Below are 7585 nucleotides of genomic sequence, written 5' to 3' on the forward strand. Positions count from 1 at the left end.
AAAAAACTGAATACATTGAATATTCATTTTATAATTACAGTTAGAATACAAGGATATTTTGCCCGGACATTTCACAAAGAAGAGATTACCAGCGCCACTTAGAGTTTTTATTCCTCACACACAGACAGACCTGCTTCTTAGGCACACTGCACAACCACAATTTATCGGCAGCGGCTTTCACTCAATACCTTCCAAATAAAATATGCAGACTCTAACAATTCAGTCCTTGCTCCCACCTGGAAAGGATATTCCCACCAGTAAAGGCTACAGGGGTTAAATCCAGCTCTGTGGAAGGGTGGCCAGATACACAATGTCTGCGCTTCACCCCTCTAGCTGAACACACACCATGTTTTGCCAGCCATGCTCCCTGAGTTGAGAGCACACGGCCCTCTGGGCTCCCCAAATCTACTCGTTGCTGAAGGCGTAAAGATTTGGTGCTTCCCCAAAAATTTTCCACTGTATTATAAGAGTCCACAAAATACATAAATTCTCACTCACTGCCAAGAATTTTTTTGTCATAGGATAAACAGGTTAAAGTGGTGAGTAGGGTTTGTAGGGGGGAGTTGAGGTATTTGGGGTTTTGTTTGATTTTTTGTGGGTTTGGGGTTGGTGTGGGGTTTTTTGCCCCTTTTCCTTTTTTCATTTTTAAGCATCAGCTTTTGGAAAAAAGGACAAAAATTCAAGTCAGAAAAAATTAAACATGTGATCTGGGGGAAGAGGAGGATTGACAAGTCTGCAAACACGTGCAAAAAAATCCATCCCAAAGCAAAAACACAGAGAAGCATATGAAAAAATAAAACCCGCACAAGCCATATGTGAATGGCTATTTCAGAATCTTCTCTCTCTCTCAAATCAAACCTAAATGTCAAAATAAATGTGTGTGAAGATCCATTTTGCATGGAACATATTTTTCAGATGTTCCACGTTACAACTGTTTTCACAGAAAAAAATCTTTTCCTCGCAACAGTCAAGCTGCAGGAATCAGAGCTTTTAGCTAGCTAGCCATTTCCACCACTGACTTTACACACAAGCAGTTTCAGGAACCCCAGAACCAACTACAGCACATATGTAGAAGTACTTCATAGCTTTTCTATAGAATTACAGTTTGACTCAGATTTTATGGTTTGCTTGGCAACACTTTAGCGCCATCAGAATCTCTTTAAGTTTACGGCTTTTCTCCCTATTTCCAAAATTGTTCTGAAGAAAACGTTAAACAACTACACAGTCTATAAATTTCCATTTATGCAATAAACAGGCTTGTCTGATTTAGAAATAATTGAAAGTCATTTTCCGATCTTGTATACCATCGATACACTTACATTCAGTGCTCTCTAAAATCATAAAAACTGATATAAATTCTTCAATTATGATACAAAACAGATACTCTGGGGCTATTTCTTAATTATGAATGGTTATGAAGAAATTAAATGTAAGAAAGTTATTGACAAGTGGAACTGAAACCTATAATACTAAAAACTCATAGAAATCAAGCAATGTTATCTGACATTATAGTTGGCTAACTGGTAAACATAGAACAGCTCAGTAATACCTTTAATTCTGATGTCACACAAACTGCAATGAGGGTTGTAGTAATTTTATTTGACAGTTTAGGATATCTAGACGTGGTCCGGAATTCAAGTAATCTGTGCTTCACAAAGCAAGTTACACTGTTGTTCTGCTTAGCATAATATTATTTATTTAGACATACGTTTTTATCCCCAAACCCTATACTATATGAACAAAAACTGTGAGATTCACTTAAAAAAAAAAAAAAAAGAAAGAACGAACCAAGGATGGAAACAGTAAATTAAATCAGTTTTAATAGAAATTAATTGCTAAAAGGAAATATAGTCCTAGGCTCTGAAACTAATTTTTGCAAATGCAGAACTTAGGGTGAGCCATACTTTTTTGTAAATGCTTTGTGCCTTCTATAAACAAACAAAGAAAAAGTCTCCTAATATTTGTTCCTGAAGTACTTACTTATATATCACTCAGTGAGCTTCATGGTTTTGCCTAAGTACTTATGGAATGAGGAAACGTTAGTGAGACAGAAATGGTTATAACAAGATTGCATTTGCAGGAGATATATGCATTAGAAATCTGTAACACCTCTACCTCAGTGACTAGATTATTCTTAAAGGTACGCCATAACCCAGATCCTCTTAAAAATGCAAGAAAAGTGGTTGGGGAGGGTGCTTTTTTAATTTATGGTTTTTGGTTCAGTTTTGGTTTTTACATAGAGACAAAATATGAAAGAGATCTTTTACAGAAGTCTAAATAGATATTGATATGTTAAGACATCTCAGGTGCAGTATATAAGCCATACCTTGAATACACGCAACACATTTAAAAGTTAACTTCCATCATTATAATTACACTATTCGTAGTTATACTGTGAGTATGCAAATACATATACAAGCACGCAATTATATACAGAAACACATCGTTTAATACAGCCCCTGGCATGACTTGGTTATCAGGAAGGAAGTCTTTCAATGTTCCTATATAGAGACTGGAGCTCAGGAAATTAAAACTTATCTCCAGAGTCGCTTCTCTGTGCAGGAATGTTCCCCTTCCACAGCCTAAGAATCTAATTCATTTTCCATTTCAACTCTCTTCCCTCCCCTCCAGTCCATGGACAGTCATTACAAGATTTTCTGAGCACTTGTTAGTTTTGAAAACACCAAATCTGACTACTTTTATATGTTAAAAAAAAAAAAAGAAAAGATGGTAGTACTGATGAAAAATACAAGGCCTTGTGTATTAACGGAAGTTATTTACAGTGATAAGTTGTGTTTTGTGGTGAGTTTTTTGCAAAGGATGAGAGTTCTAAATTAAAAGATTTTTCAAAACTGCATCAAGCCTGTGATCAGATAAGATCTAATTAATTTGTATTTCAGGAAGAAACTATCAGCCTGTAATAATAGGACTCTAAGTAAGAGACTACAGTGAGATATAGTGACTCAAGACGTTTTCCTTGTATGCAATGTAAATACTTCCTTTCCATTGTATACAACCTTTTCTAATGTTTTTTCTCCCCCTAACTCCCTCAAAATATCCTGCCTGCACACAAATTCGGTCTTACTTGTTCTGACCTTAACAGCAATCTTCTCATAGCATCCTGACTGCACTTGTGTGAGTGGAAAAGGATGCGAGATCAATTGCTAAATGAATTTGTCCCACCATGATGTGGGGATGACGGGCAGCAGGGGGAGTAAAAACAGGTTAGGTTTCTGACAACTAATGAGGGCTAGCCAAGTTTCACTTGTACTTTTTTCATCCAAACAGTTCTGCAATATATTTAAACTGCCACAAGTAAGATCTGGAAGATCTTTCCAAAGAGTATTTTCTGACCAAACACAATGTTATTTCTTCCCTATGTTTAGAGCTCCAATACTTCCACACAGTCATGAATTCCACCTCTCTCTTCCTCAAAAACTAGAGACTGAGATTAAGCAGCCTCTGAAAACCAAAACAAAACAAACACACAGAATCTCACCTTGGCCAAGACCCAGCACACAGAATTAAAAGTCAGCTTAGCGTACTGGGAAACAGGGAAATCCAATGTCTACAGCACCTGATGCCAGGTTTGAGAACAGACCCAAGTACATGGCTGAAGGATGAACGGTACAGCCTCTGGGTAAATAATGCTGCACAGCACAGGCTGCATTCAGCTGAAACTAACATTATTTTTGTTATTTCATGTATTCACAAACAAGCTCTTCCAAAGAGAATTTAAACTCTTGCTGCAAGTTGTCCAACAAAAGGAAACTAAAGGTCACTAGCAAATCACCACTAATACAGCAATATTAAAGAGAAGGTTTATACTGGATAAGCATCACCCTGTCTTCCAGAGGAAGAATGACTCCTTTTAGACCAAGAAAGCACGTGGTCCAAAAATCTCACAAAAAAACCCACCCCATCTTGAAGATGCCTGTTATTTTGTTACATACCCTATACAGAACCAAGCAAAATGGTTCTCATACAGTAAACTTCTGGCCACATTAAAGCCAATGGCCAAAGTCCAACTAACTTCAAGGGTACTAGATCTCACCCAGGGTGTCTGGTAAAAATGTCAGAACTTTTTATGAATTGAGAAAAATTCACTTCCAGCTGAAATCAGCTCGTAGGCAGCAAAACAGACAAACAACAAAACATGGTTGAAAAGGGAGACAGTTTCAGTTTAGACAAGTTTGAATTGAAAGTTCAGATCAGCTCTTATTTTATATATAAGCTGGTTGCCTATTCCTACAATTTATTATCTCCATACATGCCATCATACAGCATATGGTCCTTTATGTTCCCAAGCATGAAAGTCTGGTGTGCCTGTGGCCACCTGTTACAGATTTTCCATTATGAGGGAGAGAACAGGAACCAAAAATAAATAACTACACTGAGGAAACACTATATGACCCTATCCTGAGAAAAAGGCTGTCACTTGACATAAGCTTCTGAGAAGGAATTTCAGCAACAAACTCGAGGCAAATCACGGACAGTCCTCCACTTGTGGAGCTGTCTGCCAAGCAGGCTCCTATTGATAACACAGAAAGTATTCAAGGAAGAAGACAATTTCAAGCAATCAGAGCATGGAATGTTGGGCCTAAAAGCGGTATTTACGGCATGCCCCGAAAACATGAAATGCTAACTTCTGCTCTCGCAAATGAGCAAGCTGAGAGCAAAGCCACACACTTGCTTTGGGGTGAGCCGCTGCATCTGCAGCAGTAGAGCCTGAAGCTCCTGCTATGTTCTGCTGATGGAGGGAAGAGGTGGGAAAAGAAGTAGTTTATACATCTTTTGCTGCACATCTAAACAGAGGTGTACCATTAAAGTTTAAAGCTCTATTTTTGTTTAGAGAAAGATCAGACAGAATTTGGTCCCAATCAGAATGACAAAGCAAGGGAAGCTACATTTTTTTTACATCAGCAGTGTCTTGTGGGATTAAACAAAACAAAACACACCAAAAAAACCCAAACACAGGGAAAGAGTTAATCCTGTAATTCTGTCAGTAGCTTTTAAAGGTGACTTATACAGGTCTGACCTAGCTTCCAGTGAAGTCACTAGCAGGGCAACCATCAGGATTCAGAAGAAGCCTCGAGAAAGCATCTGAACTGCAAAAACTAAATGTGAAGCTATCTTCTTCTGTTATCTGCTGTGTTAGATACTGCAGGCTGCCACACAGCATCAGCAGTGTAATCAGCCCATCCTCAAAAGTTGCGAGCACGTGATACAAAGAACTTTAATGAAAAAATAAGTTACAGTACACGAATTACGGTTTAGCTACAGCCAGCCGACACAACGTTAAATGCGACTTGTTCTTGTCTGCAATGTTGTTATTTTGGAAGGAAGAGCTGAGTTAGTGACCTAATTTGCTAATGGAGACAAGCCCTTATCTGGAAAAAGTCTGTCTACAGCACTGCCAGCAGTTAAGTCTGACTTGTGCATATCACAACTCTTTATGCAAGGCTTGATTTAGCGAGGACGGTGTTGGCTTAGCCTGCTACATCTACATACCATGGAGAAATTCCAAAACTACCATTTACTGTAACTTCCCATTTCAAAGGTCTTAAGATCAGCCGTTAGAGAGCCAGGGTGAATCCTACCTTAGCCTCAACTCTGCAGCTTGCTGTAGCTGTACTGACAGGGCACGGCAAGCCGGCACGGCGCTTCTTGTGCGACAAGAATACAACGGGATTCTTCACCGAGTATGTGTTTCCAGAGTCTCTTTGAATGAGCAGCTCCGTTACACCCATTCCTCACCCAACCCATCGGAAAGCCAAAAGTCACTACTACAGCGGCACAGCCCTCCCCAGGAAAGCAGATGATGAAGAGGGTTTTAATTCTGTCATTCTGCAGGGCTCTATCCTCGTGCAGGCACGACTCCTTACCACGCACAGGAACTTGTGATTATTGCAACACCGGCACACACTGGCTCTGACTTTTGGCAAAAGAATATGGAAACCCCGATTTATCTGTAGAATTAGGGCCCCACCCCGTTTTGATCAGTTCCTTCTGGCACTGTGTGAGCAAGTATATATCCATACTCCACTTACTTCCCTCCTGCAAACACCCTGGACTTCAGCAATCTCAAAGATCTAAGGTGCTAAGCCTCCACTGCCATTAATATTCAGTAGGAATTCAGGCTTCAGTCCATTAAGCGCTTTTGAAAAAAAAAATCCTATCTAACTTAATTCGCCAGCAAGTCCTTTCTTGGCCACAGATTGCTGAAAGCTAAGCTTCCAGAAATTCTGCATTGCTGCACAAGGCCAAAACCAGTTCTGCACCGATTTTAAGGGAATGAAAACTAGGGATACAGAAACGTGGGAATAACTTTAGAGAGGGGTGACTTTATAAATAAAGTCACAATGGACCATCCCCTTAAAAAAAAAAAGTGTCACACCTGCACAACCCGGGTGCATGCTAGTCTATCATTTAAAAGCAATCAAAGATCTGTTATTTTGTTATTTAAAAAAATAAATAGACATCCATTCAAACCCCTTTCGCAGCAGAGCAGAAACTCAATGCCAGCCACTTGCTGGAGACACTTCTCCTGACCCACATATGCAGCGCACGACCTATAGAAACACAACAAGGTTATATCTCCAAAGTCACACTGTGGCCTAGAACTTGAGCCTATACATCTGCGACAGCAGCTCCACAGCTAAGGAGATTTCTTTGCTCTTTAAAAAATACAGAACCGATACAAAAAACTGGCATAACCATTTACATATTTGTGACAGATTTATTATAAATACCTTATGAAGATGCACAAGTTTTAGTTAGGATAATGCACCTACATCTCGTTGCACTGAGAAGGAAAGCCAACAGAAACACAGCACAGAGGCGCTTTCTCTCTCAGGAAACAAATCATTTTACTGGGTACCAAAATACAACAGAGTAGTAAAATGACACTGATAAATCCTTCAATGGAGTCCTCGGTTATTTTAAGAGTGAGCTCCACTTTATCAGCTTCAATGTAGAGATTTATTTTTAAGATATCCCACTAATTCATCTTCCCTCACTGTTATTTTTAAACCACAGCTTTAATTCGGGCAAAGAACATTTTTTAAAATGGTCATCATCCTCATGGAGAGCACAGGAGCGCTTTACATGTTGAACACATGTGTAAGAAGAAACAAAAAAAACCCACCCTGGCAACAGATTCTTCATCCTTCTTCTTTATGCTCTCTACCAGTTGATTAAATGTCCCTGACAGGACAATTCTGAAGGAACAGAGACTTGCAAAATGTCATACGTTACCCTGAACAATAAATCTTTGCACTAGAACTACAGATGCATGAGGAGTTCATTCTATGTTCACTTTAAAAAAAAAAAATAAAAAATTAAAAAGTTCAGAGAAAATGCATAAAATGCTCTAAAGTTCACAGCTGCTAGAATGAGAGGGTGCAACATTCCAGGTTCAGCAACAACAGCTTGGTTTTCCAGTCTGACATTTGATTAGGTTGTGAAGACCCTCCAGCTCAAATATTTCAGGAAAATCGGTGCAAACAGGATTAACTAAACCAAATTGTCACTAAAATGTAGGACAGCGAGGTTTAAGATGTTTTTTGGTGCTAATGGTATATAT

The sequence above is a fragment of the Calidris pugnax genome, unplaced genomic scaffold (assembly GCF_001431845.1).
Source record: "Calidris pugnax isolate Ruff unplaced genomic scaffold, ASM143184v1 scaffold95, whole genome shotgun sequence".
NCBI lineage: Eukaryota > Metazoa > Chordata > Aves > Charadriiformes > Scolopacidae > Calidris > Calidris pugnax.